Source organism: Humulus lupulus, chromosome 4 (genome assembly GCF_963169125.1).
Source record: "Humulus lupulus chromosome 4, drHumLupu1.1, whole genome shotgun sequence".
Classification (NCBI taxonomy): domain Eukaryota; kingdom Viridiplantae; phylum Streptophyta; class Magnoliopsida; order Rosales; family Cannabaceae; genus Humulus; species Humulus lupulus.
Window position 1 is genome coordinate 227,330,452 of NC_084796.1, and position 15,257 is coordinate 227,345,708.

Sequence of the window (15,257 nt, forward strand, 5' to 3'; positions counted from 1 at the left end):
CACCAAGGGTCTTAGATATACATCCATGTCTTTACCCGATGATTTTGGCCCAGGAATAAGCAGAGTTAGCATAAAATACTCTTCCTTCGTGCATAGCCAAGGGGGGAGATTGTAGTTCGTCAAAATCACAGGCCACATGCTGTATGATAAGCTCATGCTGCCAAAAGGATTAAACTCATCAGCAGCCAAGCCTAGACGAACATTTCTAGGATCTTTTGCAAAATCAGGATGGGTGGCATCAAAGTCTTTCCATGCAGACCCGTCAACCGAATGACGCATCACCCCATCTTCTATTGATCTCCCAGTATGATGCCATAACATGTCATTAGTTGGATGTCTTGAACTGTACATTCGCTTTAATCTGGGAGTCAATGAAAAGTAATGCATCACCTTGTGTGGAACCTTTTTCCCCTTCTTCTTTTCATTGACCCATCGGCTACTCCCACACACATGACATGAATCTTTGCTTGCATGCTCATTATAAAATAATGAACAATCATATTTACACACATGGATTGATTGATATCCCAACCCTAACTTACTCAGCTTCTTTTTCGCCTCATAGTGTGTTGGGGGAATTTTATTATCTTTCGGAAATGCAAATTTTAGTAACTTCAACAATTCATCGAAAGAGTTATTTGGCCACTTCCGTGTAACTTTCAAATGCATCAACTTTGCCAAAACATTTAAGGATGATATCCAATCACAACCCGGATACAACTCAGCTTCAATCTCGTCGAACAACTCGTTATAATACTGTCCCATTCGACTGCCAGACACACCATTTGCTTCCTCTGCATTTGTCGGTAGGAGGAAATCATCAACGACGTCAACCATCTCGTCTACATCTTCATTCTCCTCAACTACCTCATTGGCGACACTAGCTTCCACCTCACCGTGGTAAACCCACTTTTGATAACTCTGTTGAAAACCCTTGTCAAAGACATGAGCCTCCACTGTATCTATAGTTTGTAGTTTAACATTCAGGCACCTCACACACGGGCATAAAATTCTCCCGTCGCAGTCTACGTGTTCTTTTGCCATTCTCAAGAAGGCTTGGAGACCGTTCCAATAAGCATCACAGTTACGCTTCCTTAATGCCGTCCAACTCTTATCGATCGGCATCTACGATACAAGAATAAACAATAATTAGAACTTATTGACTATGTGTGTGTGCCCTAATCCACCTTTTCACTCCACTTCTATAAGGGTAAAGAACCTATCCCATTCAGATTTGTAGTATACATATAATTTAATCTACACTCTTAAAATTGTTTCGTTTATGTAAAAATTTCGGCAGCACCTCCCTATAGTTCTCATAAGTGGGCAGACTAAAATTAAGTTTGCCCACTTACGAGAACAAATAAGGAGACCCATATTGAACTCTCTATTAACGAAACAATAAAATGAGTACTAGATCAAATTATAGGTACACAACAAATCCAAACTATCCATGCGGACACATACCGTCCTGGATAATTCGGAGAAGCATCTTTAAGAGTTCTTACTAACTCAGCTTCACCGAACGGGTCTAAGGCTTTTCGTGATTGAAAATAATTAATAAAACATTATCACTAAGTGATAATATATAAAACGTATATCCAATCTTTGGTGATCAAATTTTATCACCAAAGAAAAGCAACAAAAAAAGAAATATTTTTTAACACTAGATGTTTTATGATGTCTTATAAAATCTTATGATATTAAATTATAATTTTGTAATTTATTTTGAAATTATTTATCTAACTTTTAATTTATTTTTAAATTACTAAATTTGTTAATATTAAATTAAATTATAATTTTTTAATTCATTTATCTAAAATTTTAATTTATTTTGAAATTATTTATCTAATTTTTTTAATTACTAAATTTGTTAATATTAAATAAAATTATAATTTTTTAATTCATTTATCTAAATTTGTAATTTATTTTGAAATTATTTATCTAACTTTTAATTTATTTTTAAATTACTAAATTTGTTAATATTAAATTAAATTATAATTTTGTAATTTATTTTGAAATTATTTATCTAACTTTTAATTTATTTTTAAATTATATATCTAATTATTTAATTTATTTTTAAATTACTAAATTTGTTAATATTAAATTATAATTTTCACTTTATTTTAAAATTATTAAATTGTTAATATTAAATTAAATTATTTATCTAATATTTTAATTTATTCTTTAATTTATTTTGTTAATTCTAAGTATTTAATGTCTTATTTATTATATTATTATTTATTTAGTCCTCTAACTCTACCAAAATTTTGACAGCATAACATCTCTATTATAACATATCCCAAAAATTTAAAACCCTACAAAAAACACTCAGAAAATTCCCAGAACATTCACAATATACATATTATTAATCAAATTTAAATACTAACACATACTACAATTTTATACACATATATAAATATATCACTAAACACATCTCACTTTGTACACACATTCACATATTAATTATATTAATTAAACCAATAACATAATTAAAAAATAAATACCTTGATGCCACAAAATTATATTATACAAGTGACCGAATTTCCAAGAGACACTCCTTCAATTTCTACACAAAATCAACTCAAATAATTAAATTTAAACAAAATTAAATCAACTTAATATATATATATATAAATATATATAAAAGCAACTATATATATATTCTGAGTTGGGTTTCAGCTTACCTGGGCTTCGGCGTCTGAGAGATCGGGGAGAGATCGGAGAGCAGACCGAGAGTGAGGGTGAGGTGAGGGTGCAACGACAGAGAGATCGAGAGTACTCTATACATAAATAAGAATATAACTCTCAAAAACACCAATAATGTCTAAAAGCAAAAAAATCAAAATCCAATTTCTTTTAACAAAAAGTATTCAAAACTTTGAACTAAAGCAAATTATGATCTAACAAAGCAGTACAAGCAAAGAATTGAGCATCAAACAGAAAGATATTCCAGAAAATATATTTGACTATAGCCAAAGCCCAAACATACAGAAGTTAATCAATCTCCTTATGAAAAATATATGATTGTGAATCAAAGTAATGAATCACAACTCAAAAACTAAGGACAACTCAAAAAGTTCAAACAGGTATACATTTCTAACTAAAAATCTCAACACACCAACTAATAACACTCTTTAAAATAAACCATAAATCATACTCTAAACAGGATAAGAAATTGATTTAAACACACATATACACAAACTAATAACAAAATGGGCACCTAATTAATCCTAAACATATAAAAGAACCAAAAGAATACCTCAAGATACAAAGTTCATAAATATTGATTGCATAAAAAAAACAACTAATGAGATTTCAGAGATTTCACAGAAAAAATAGAGCTTAAGCTATTCTTTGATTGCTATAAAATAAGCTCAAGATTCGGAACACTTAACAGAAAACACAGAGCAAACAGTAAAAGCATATATTTTTTAATCCTGATATTAAGATTACCACACAAAACAGAACAAGCAAGAGGGCAAAACCATAAAGAAAAACTTAAAGCAAACAGAAAAAACTTATACAAGAACCAATCAACTCATACAAGAACTTATTTAGTTCTCAAAACACTGACTTACCCCATACACTGAAGCACTCTCAGTACAATGGTAAAATACGCCAAAGATCTAGACAAAATCACAGTCTATGCCTCTAGCCAAGACTACACTGCTCACAAAACAATATATATATATATATATATATATAAATTAAGTTTACAATAACAACAATAAAATAAACAAATAGAGTGATGAGTAGTTGATTAATTTCAACACGACTTTTTTGCCAAACAATAAAATCTATAAATAACTAATATCATCAACTAAATTTTGGGTATTAATAAGTATCGGAAGGGGAGGAATTGGCTTATAGTGTTTGCATAATCAAACTAATAATATTATTATTATATTTTAGCAAGTTAAAAGTCTAGCAACATTAATTTCTACAGCATATATATGTAGTGGTTTTATGTATAGAGAAAGAAAGATGGTTGTAGTTGTAGTTGTAGATACTAAAACTATTTAATGCATGCCGAGAAAACATATTACAAAACAAACAAATCAAATTATAGAAAAAATTATAAATTTTCCATTACTAATAAAAAAAATATTTAAACGATACATAAAAGATATAAAAAGAAATGATACTAAAATGCAATAAGCTAGCTGCCAATTTCATTTTCTAATAGAATAATAATTAAACAAGTACATATAGATTATACCACATATTCACAGATAATTCAATGCTAATGAGCATACCAACCGATTAGCTCTATGTGCATATACTAGTTTTCTTACCTCAAGTCCTGTGCGAATAATGGTACGACCTCGAGCGCGATCCTTTTTCCCCCGAGCCTTGCGGTAAACCTAGTCACAACCATAAACGGTAATCCCGTTAAGAAATAAATCCAAATACTGAGTTCAGGACCAATCCCATGCTCTCGGGACCTCCAATTCCACCAAACAGGGTGGTGGAATCGTCCCCAAGAGCCCCCATGCTCTTCCCAAACCCTAAAAATTACATGATTGAATTGGCCATAGGGCAAGGGCGCCCAACTAGGCAGAGGCCCCTCAAAAAATTCCCTGCATAGCGCAGGGGCACCCAAAACTAGTGCAAGAACGCCCATAACAAAGGATAATTAATTCCAATCACAATCAATTTCCAGTTGATATTTCATTTTTGTTTCCAATCACAACATAACAAGCCCTCCTGAGGTCAGTCAACTCAAAACTATAAATAGAGTTGTTGAGGTCAATTAACTCAAACCCAGAAAAAAAAAATTGGTTATGAGGGAAGAAGAATCTCAATGAGTTCACACAGAGGCAATGGGTCTCACATATATACATACATTCATATATCTATATACAGTTGTTCTCAATCTCCTACTATAATTTTCTCACGTATCCAAACTGAGCTAGTAAACCATGGACAGAGCAAGTGAATAAACTAAAATCAAGAGCAAAACCATTCAAACTCAGATGCATTCAAAATTTATTTCTCTTTCAATATTCAATCATTCAAACTCAAACCAAGAGCAGAAATATTCAAAGTCAAAGTCTTTACAACCAAACATTCAAAGAAAAAAAAATCAAATGTAGAACAGAGAGAAAGAGAAAGAGCTTACTCAGATGGATATCGGCAATAGCGTGGTTGTCTATGAGGTACTCTGAAATGGATTGGTAGAGATTGGAGTGCTCAGCTGCTACTTGAAAGGGAAGAGCATTTTTAGGGTTCTTAAAAATAAAATTAGAAAAGCAAGAAAACGCTTTTAGGGAAGAGCATTTTTATGAATTTCATGATTGAGAGATTGGGGTTTGGGGTATGGGTCTGAGAGAAGAGAAGAGAGAGGTTTCGGGTTTGAGGAAAAAAAAATTGGGGGGTTTTTATTTTGGTTTCGCGCGTAACAGAAAATATAGGAGCAGAAATGATCAGTGGCCGCGGCCTGAGCTTATTGGTGGCTGCGGCCACTACTCTCGGATCTCCAGGCCGTGGCCTCCGCACGAACATGGCCCAGAATATGACCCGTGGCCGCGGCCATCAAGAATCACTGGCCGCGGCCTAGAGATCCGAGAGTAGTGGCCGCGGCCACCAATAAGCTCAGGCTGCGACCACTTCACGTTTTCAGAAAAAAAAAATTAAAAAATTCACTCCCCACACAAAGACCCAAAACCGAAAAATCACTCTCATTTTTTTTCATATCATTTCATCATTTCTCTCTCATTTTCACTCCAATTATTTCCAAAAAAAAAAAATCATTAAATCCTATCATCAATCTTCAATCTTTTTACAACTTTTCACACATTATCATCAAAATCCTCATTGTCTACACAAATTTCCTTTCAAAATCTATAGTCAATTACAAGTAAGTACATTTTCTTGATTCTTTGATTATTGGGTATTGAGTATTCAAGAATATGATTTTGGGTATTTTGTATTAATTGGTTTTTGTTGGATGAAATATTTATATATTGTGATAATTGGCTTAGATTAAGTGATTATATGGTTATATTAGTAATAATTCAAATTTTGGGAAGATTGAAATACTATAACATACTTTTTCACTATTGGTTAGTCTTTGCCCACTAAGTGTTTGATGAAAGTTCTTAGAGGAGTATGTTTCAGTTTTAAGGGGAATTAATGCAATATTTTTGAAGAGGAAGTGTTTATTGGTTTAACAGAAGTTTGTTGGGAATAATTAGAGGATTTTGACTTTATATTTTGGGGTATTTTGAATTATTCTTTTAGTGCTTACTTATTTGTGTTTAACGAAGGTTATCTTTGAGTCTTGAACTGACGAATGGCTACAAAGAGATTTCGAAAGAATGCTAAAGGTGTTTCCTCATTTGAGGTTGAGTTTGATGCCACCAAATTTATTTATGAGGAGGCATTCAAACGCTATCAAGATGTAGTAGTGAAACAGAAAACGATGATTGAAGAAAGGGGGTTCGATATGGAGATTTTTCATGGGTATCCATCTATTGCAGAACAGATTGAGAAAAGACATTGGACCAAATTTTGTTCACAACCAGATGCTGCAGTAATCCCTATTGTCAGAGAGTTCTATGCTAATGGAATTTCTCAATTTACAGCCATGGCTACAGTGCGAGGAGTTAATGTGAACTTCTCAAGTGCAGCCATAAATCAATTTTATGGGCTTCCTAGCATTGACAATGATGAGTACAGCCAAATCGTTGATAATCTTGACTTGAATGAGATTATCCAATTTCTGTGTAAGCCAAATACCCAATGGAAGTTAACTAAAACAGGTCATCCTATTAAATTTAAGAGAGAGGCGATGGGAGTTATTGAAAAAGCATGGCATAAGTTTATTAATGCAAAATTATTTCCCACTAAACATGTTAGTGATGTGAGTGTGGATACTGCTATACTTCTATATGCTATCTTGAAGGGGGAAATAATTGATGTGGGACGCTATGTGTGCTCAAGCTGGTGTGAAATGGGATCCCTCAGAGCCTTTGCTGCAACCCATGCATATACTGAATAGATCCTCCATTACTCGCTTTAAGGTCACTGACACTGCAGGGGCTAGCTCATCTTCTCTTACTCAGACTAGACCACCGCCATCTATAAAAAATATGACCTTGGCAGACCGTATGACACTTGTGGAGGAATCTCTGTACACTACATCTCAAGAGTTGCATGCTCACCGTACTGAATTCCAAGCACATCAGCAGCGCATGATTGAGTGGGCTAGTTATCAAGATGTTTGTTTCAGGATGAATTCCATACACCTTGGCTTGGACATGACAAACTACCCACCTGCACCACAGTGGATTCAACCATATCCACCACCTATTCCCATGATGCAAGATGATGAAAATCAGGAGGAAGCTGAAGATGATCAAGGAGATGCCTAATTAATAAACATTCACTTCGGTTGAGGGAGTTTTTCTTTATCTTTTTCTTTCGTTTCTTTCATTTTATTTGCATTGAGGACAATGTTTCTTACAAGTGTGGGGGAATTTGATAAGGGTATTTTGGATATTATATATTTTATCCTTTGGCATTTAGATAATGTTCCTTTAAAGTGTTTTTAGGTGTTCTTAGCTTTGTTTTACGATTTTTTTTATTTTTAAGTCATAAAATATTTTATAAGGTATTATTGATGAATTTGATACAATTTTGTGGTTAAAAATGAAAGTGCAATGATATGACTTGAGAAAATGAAGTTTTGAGCGAGATTGAAGTGTTTTTGAAGTTCCTAAACCCGATGATTGAGCCTAAGTTGGAGATTATGAAGAAAAAAATATAGGAGCAGAAAAGGATCAGTGGCCGCAGCCACCAGCATTTATTGGCCGCGACCTGGGAGACAGGGAGTATTGGCCACGGCCAACATGATCTCCTGGCTGTGGCCTCCGCGCGAACATGGCCCAGAATATGACCCGTGGCCGCGGCCATCAAGAATCACTAGCCGCGGCCGTGCGACAAATTTTTCTTTAAAATTTAAATTTTAAATGTAATTATTGGGGGCTATAAAAGGGATTAGGGTTAACTTTTATCATAACTTTGGATTGTGATTTTTAGAGGCTAGAGCAGCAGAGGAGGAGGAAAAAAACATCATCATCTATATTCTTCAATCTAGTTTTTCTTTCTTCTCAAAACACTTTTATTTTCATTGAATATTTATGTTTATGAATATGAATATGATTATGGAGTAGTTTTCTTTATAGTTAAGGGTTATTTCAAAACCCTAAACATGATATCTTGAATGCATTGATGAATTTTATTTTTTTTATTCCCTTATATTAAATTGCTTCTATTTTTCTATTTGAATGTCATGGATCTTGTAAAATCTTGTTTAGATGACCACTGATTAAGGTTTTGCATTGTTCTACTATCATCTTAGGATTTCTATTCACCTAATAGTTTAGGATTCTAAGTAAAGTGATGTAACGACCCAAATTTTCTAATAAGGCTTAAGGATCTTGATTAGTGTGCCTGGAGGGCATAATGGGAAGTATGTGTGAATTTAATGATTAAGATGCATGATTATGATTTAAAGCATGTTATATGACTATTTGAGTATTTGAGATGCATGACTATGTGTATTGTGTTATGTGATAATTTTAGCCCGTTGAGGGCATAAACCATTTTATTATGTTATGTGATTTGTACCACGTGGGTGTGGTGACATCAATGTGATGCACGTGCCGAGACGGTCCTAGAGAGCTAGATAATTCAAAAGTCACAACGGGATTTTATACCCAGTGGGGGTGGAGCCTAGGGGTATTTTGGGGATTTTGTAATTTAGTTCTTGTGAGATAATGGTAACTGATAATTTGGTAACTTGTGTAACTGTTAGTAACCATAGAGAGTAACAGGTTTAGATGGAGAAATTGTAGAATTGTAATGGATAGGAAATGACAAAAGGGCCTTTGAGGTTTAGTTAGGAAAGGGATATTAAAGGAAGGGTAGAGTGGTCAATTGGTTGAGGATAGATAAGCTTCAGCTGAAAGAAAAAGGTGGTCATGTATAACACTTAGTTGGAAATTGATTCATGCTGAAATTTGAGGAAAATATAGAAGAAAAGAGAAGAAGAGGAAAGCTGAAGTTGGGAGACCTAAGAGGAGAATTTTGATGGTTCAAGGCAACTAAGTTGAGCATAAGCCAAGATTACTCAGAGGTAAGGATTTGTCTATGATTTGTTTAAGTTTCAAGTCTGGTTTTTAGAATAAGCATGAATTGAAAGAAGATAGTGGCTGGTTTTGCATGGAATTCAGAGTTGGGATAATCAAAAGGAAGGTGACTTGAGGCTAGAGTTGAGGAGAATTCAAGCTGGGTTCTTGACTGAGGTAAGAGTTTATCATGTTTAATTTTCGTAATTGGTGTGGTTTAAGACTCTAGAGGCATGATTTATAGTTTTGGAAGCCATGGTTTAAGTTTTAGGAATTTGAAACTCAAGATAGGATCTTGGGTGTGCTTGTGTGATTGGGGTTGTTCATGACGTTTATAGGTTGTTAAAGGGTTCATTTGGGGTTTTGAATTGATTTTTTGGGTTTAGGTACTTTTTTGGGATGATTTGGAATGGTTTAGGCTCGAGAAAAACGCAAGGAAAAACCCAGATTTCTGGGCTCGCGAAGGAGCGCCGCGGCTCTGTTCTTGGGAGCCACGGCGCGAGGCTGACTCTAGGCAGAGCAAGCTCTCTGACTTGCTGGGCGTCGCGGCCCTCTAGGGCAGCGCCGTGGCGCTAGGCCAATTTCAGAGCATGGGATTTTGCAATTTTGAGCCTTTGCTCCGGGGGTTCGGGGGATGTCTTCGGTGCATTGTTTTAGGAATTTGGGGGATTCCGAGAGTGTGGGATTGGTCCCGGGCAGTAGTTTTGGGTTGGTTAGTGATAAAGGATGTTTCATGTGTGTTGTGACTAGGTCTTTGGAGAGGCTCGGGGTAAAGGACCGTGCTCGCGGCATTGGGGAATCGGAAGCTCGGGATACAGGTAAGAAAACTGCACCCGACTATATGTTGTGATGGGACTAAGTGCTCCCGAGAATTGTATCGTGTCAATGATGGTATTACGCCATGGGACATGTAAAAGCGGCCTAAGAGTGCCGTACATAATATCAGCGCACAGGGCGCGACTTGGCCACTGGTAGCTGAGGACAGCTTAGTAATCATTGAGCCCGGTTTAAGCGGGCCGGGGTCAGTGGGATAACAGAGGGGGCAGCCTGAGGGCGCCATCCCTAGTTATCATTTGTGAACTGTAAATGATATGAGTTGACATGCGTAATATGTGGAATACTTGATTAAACTGAATAGTTATATGGCTGAGATTATGTGATGCAATGTGAGATGTTGACTTTTCTGCTAATTGTTTATGCTCTGTTGTTGTTGTGTTTTCTTGCTGGGCCTTGGCTCACGGGTGCTACGTGGTGCAGGTAAAGGCAAGGGCAAGCTGGACCAATCCTGAGGTGGAGAGCTGCGGGGTTGAATGTACATAGCCAGCTGTTCGATCACCATGGTCGAGGAGTGGGTCAGGACATGGATTACCTAACTGCTTGTTTTGCCTTAGTATGGCTGGTTATTGTATCTGAACCTTATAACTTTTGTAAATGGTCTTTAAACTGATATTTTTGGGATCCCGTGTAAACAAATAATGTTTCTTAATGAAAATGTGGCTTTTTGAGACCAAAACATTTTAAACCCTAGTTCTTTTATAGTTTCGATGACACACTTTCAATTGATTGACTTGATTAGCAAGTCTGGCACTTTATTAACACACAGTGTAACGGTCTTGGCTATCCAGGGCGTTACAAGTGATAAATTGCAATTAAGGTATTGTGACGGGTATTCTAATTGTGATGAGAAATAGAACCTAGGTTAAATGAATTGCATGCTCAATGAATTTGTTGCCTAGATTAACCTGTTTCCACAAAGTGTAATGCTTTTACTAGGTTAAATAGATTGCATGCTTAATGGGTTTATTGCTGGGTAAAAAGGGTTAATTAAGAGCGCTTAGCTTTAATTAATTATATTAGGCAAACTGGGATAATTGACTGCTTAAGTGTTATCTGCGGGGTTAATAGTTTAATTGGGAATAGGGAATATTATTCATCATTGTTGATAGATTGATTGTTGAAAGTGGAGAGTAATTCTTGACTATTTCTTTAATATCGTTATATCCTTAGTTATTCAATCATTGATATTTATTTCATTTTATGTTTTCAGCTATTAAAATTAAAACCCCTTTTTAATTTTAATCTAGTATTAGCATTGGTCTAGATCTAACTGTCGGCGTTGGGGTCAATAGCGACACATTTTAACTGTCGGCATTGGTCTTGAATTAACTGTCGACGTTGGGGTCAATAGCGATAGGTGACAGTTATTAGCTGTCGGCGTTGGTCTCTATGCCTACAGTTTTTAACTGTTGGCGTAGAGTCACACTAATCAACTACGACAGTCAACAGAGTTGACTGTCATGGTTGGGTGTCGGGAAAGCCCAGTTTTGTAGTAGTGAGTGAGAGTGAGGGTGAGGGTGCGGGGATGGTGGCGGTGAGGCTACAATCAGCTGGCTAAGATCGAGAGTGAGGGTGAGGGTGAGGGTGCAGCGGCGGTGCGGCGGCGGTGAGGCTGAGATCGAGAGTGAGAATGATAGTGAGGGTGAAGGTGAGGGTGCAGCGGCGACGGTGGTGGTGAGGCTGAGATCGAGAGTGAGGGAGGGTGCAGCGGCAGTGCGGCGGTGGTGAGGCTGAGATTGAGAGTGAGAGTGAGGGTGAGGTCTGCGGCAATAAATAAATCGAAACTATAAGGCAAAGAGGAAAATGAGGGTCTGCGGCTGTGTAATTAGGTTTTATGCAGTGGAGGAGAATGATAAAATGTATTAGGGGCGACATTCTATAATATTAGGGGCGACACGTCGCCCCTAATAATTTTCAGAAATGGGGAAAATTTCTCAACATCAGGGGCGATTTATACCAATATCAGGGGCGACTAATGATGTGTCGCCCCTGATTTCTAGAATATTAGGGGCGACGTGTTTCCCCTAATAATTTTCACAAATGGCAAAAATTTCTCAACATAAGGGGCGACTTATACCAATATCAGGGGCGACTAATGATGTATCGCCCCTGATTTCTAGAATATAATAATTTTCACAAATGGCGAAAATTTCTCAACATCAGGGGCGACTTTATACCAATATAAGGGGCGACTAATGATGTGTCGCCCCTGATTTCTAGAATATTAGGGGCGACGTGTCGCCCCTAATAATTTTCACAAAATGGCGAAAATTTCTCAACATCAGGGGCGACTTTATACCAATATCAGGGGGCGACTAATGATGTGTCGCCCCTGATTTCTAGAATATTAGGGGCGACGTGTCGCCCCTAATAATTTTCACAAATGGCGAAAATTTCTCAACATAAGGGGCGACTTATACCAATATCAGGGGCGACTAATGATGTGTCGCCCCTGATTTCTAGAATATAATAATTTTCACAAATGGCGAAAATTTCTCAACATCAGGGGCGACTTTATACCAATATCAGGGGCGACTAATGATGTGTCGCCCCTGATTTCTAGAATACCCCTAATAATTTTCACAAAATGGCAAAAATTTCTCAACATCAGGGGCGACTTTATACCAATATTAGGGGGCGACGAATGACGTGTCGCCCCTAATAATTTTCACAAATGGAAAAAATTTCTCAACATAAGGGGCGACTTATACCAATATCTGAGGCGACTAATGATGTGTCGCCCCTGATTTCTAGAATATTAGGGGCGACGTGTCGCCCCTAATAATTTTCACAAATTGCAAAAATTTCTCAACATCAGGGGCGACTTTATACCAATATCAGGGGCGACTAATGATGTGTCGCCCTTGATTTCTAGAATATTAGGGGCGACACGTCGCCCCTAATAATTTTCACAAAATGGCGAAAATTTCTCAACATCAGGGGCGACTAATGATGTGTCGCCCCTAATAATTTTCACAAAATGGCGAAAATTTCTCAACATCAGGGGCAACTTATACCAATATCAGGGGCGACTAATGATGTGTTTCCCCTGATTTCTAGATATTAGGGGCGACGTGTCGCCCTTAATAATTTTCACAAATGGCGAAAATTTCTCAACATCAGGGACGACTTATACCAATATCAGGGGCGACTAATGATGTGTCGCCCCTGATTTCTAGAATATTAGGGGCGACATATAGTCGCCCCTAATAGTGTCGCCTCTAAAACCAATATTTCTTGTAGTGATATGGATGTCTAGAGTGCATTTTTGAATAAGGTATTACAAGAAGAGGTATATGTGGAATAACCCCTAGGCTTTGAAGATTCTCATTTTCCAAACATGTGCATAAGTTGAAGAAGACAATGCATGATTTCAAACAAGCTCCCAGAGCATGGTATGATAGATTGAGTTCATTTCTTATGAGTCACAGTTTCCTCTGCAGAAATTCTGATAAAACTCTCTTCATAAAACATCTAGATTCAAATATTTTCCATGCTAAAATTTATATTCATGATATAGTCTTTGTTGGGGATTTGTGGCTTACATTTTCTAATCCAACAATGAATAATGAGAATTAATTCAATATTTCAAACCCTACAGATTAATCAAGAACCATATTCAAAGTATGAATGCAAAGTTTAATAATTAAAGAAACATATTCAAAGTATGAATGCAAATCTTGATAATTAAATAAGCATATTCAAAGTATGAATGCAAATCTTGATAATTAAGGAAGCATATTCAAAGTGTTAATGTAAATCTTGAAAATTAAAGAATAAATAATCATAACACGAATTTAGAATGAAAACAACACAAATAAGAAGAAGTGATAGAATGGACCTTTTAGTTGTATAACCTTGATACATAAAAACCTTAAGTCTATTATTTTATGTGAATCACAAAATGGAACAAGGCTTGACACAAATTAAGATTTGTTGTCCAAAAATCTCTATTCCTAGCATCTTCCTTGAGATTGCTTGAAGCTACTACAGTGGAATGAGATTGAGATTTACAAGCCTTCAACCTTCATGAAATTCAAGCTTTCATGATGAAGATCTTGGAGAAAACTAGTATTCTTGAGAGCTAGATAGATAGAGAGGTTTTAGATAGACAAAGAAGTGAGTGATCAATCCACCAAAACCTCAAGTTACCCCTTTAAATAGTATAGGAACCCTCATTAGACTCAACCAATGAGATTAAAGCATTTGATTTGAATTTTGGAGCCAAAATCACGTCACTGTATGGTCCTGTACGGACCGCCCAGGCGCGTGTCGCCTGCACCACCTCTAGATTCACATAGGTGACATTCTTACATCATCTTTTGTTAGGGAAGAGTGAGTTACACCACTAAAATATCTAGAATCAACACAAAAAAATTGTTGACAGAGACCAAAGAAAGATTGAGAAAGACGATGTAAACCCTAGTTGTAGAACAATCTTCTTCAACCTTGATGAACCTTCAAAACTCTTAGAGAACCAACACTTTGAGTTTTTCCTTCTTCAATGCAAAAACACAAAACCAAAGGCTTATACACAATTCTTATCACTATCCTAATTCTCTATTTTCTAGCCACCATTGATACTTGATCCCTTTTCTAAGAAGAAATGAGAATTGAGATTGAACAAGCCTTAAACTCACAAAGTCAATCACTTTCTTTATGAATTTCTTGGAGAAATCTAGATATTCTTGTAAGCTACAGAGAGAGAGAGAGAGAGAGAGAGAAAGAGAGAAATATAGCAGTTAGAGAGAGATTTAAGAGAGTGATCAACAAACTCTATGAGGACCATTTTATAATGTAAGAACCGTCATTAGTTCTAACCAATAAGATTAGGGCTCACGAACTTGTCATTTGGAGCTTGAAACACGTGTCCGTACGGACACGTCAGGCAATGCATCGCCTGCTTGTAGGCGATGCGTCGTCTGTTAGGGCTTTTGAGCTCTTTTGCATCCAAACAATGCAACACCTCCTGTGAGACGACACATCGCCTCCCCCTTTGACTTTTGACCCTTCCAATTTGCCTAAAAATGCTCCAAATGCTACAAATTTTTTAGGGATTCTTAACTACCTCCTGTATCACTTTGTACTCAAAAACACAATTTTAAAGTTTCTACAATTGAAACTCAAATTTCATATCTACATTATGTGAAATTCAATAAGTGTTTTATACCTAGCTTTTATAACAACACTTATCCTTTGTATTTAACCAATCATAACATTCCCCCACTTAGTTAAATACAAGCCTCAACCTCTAGCTCAAACAATTTTGGTGCCTAAAATAAC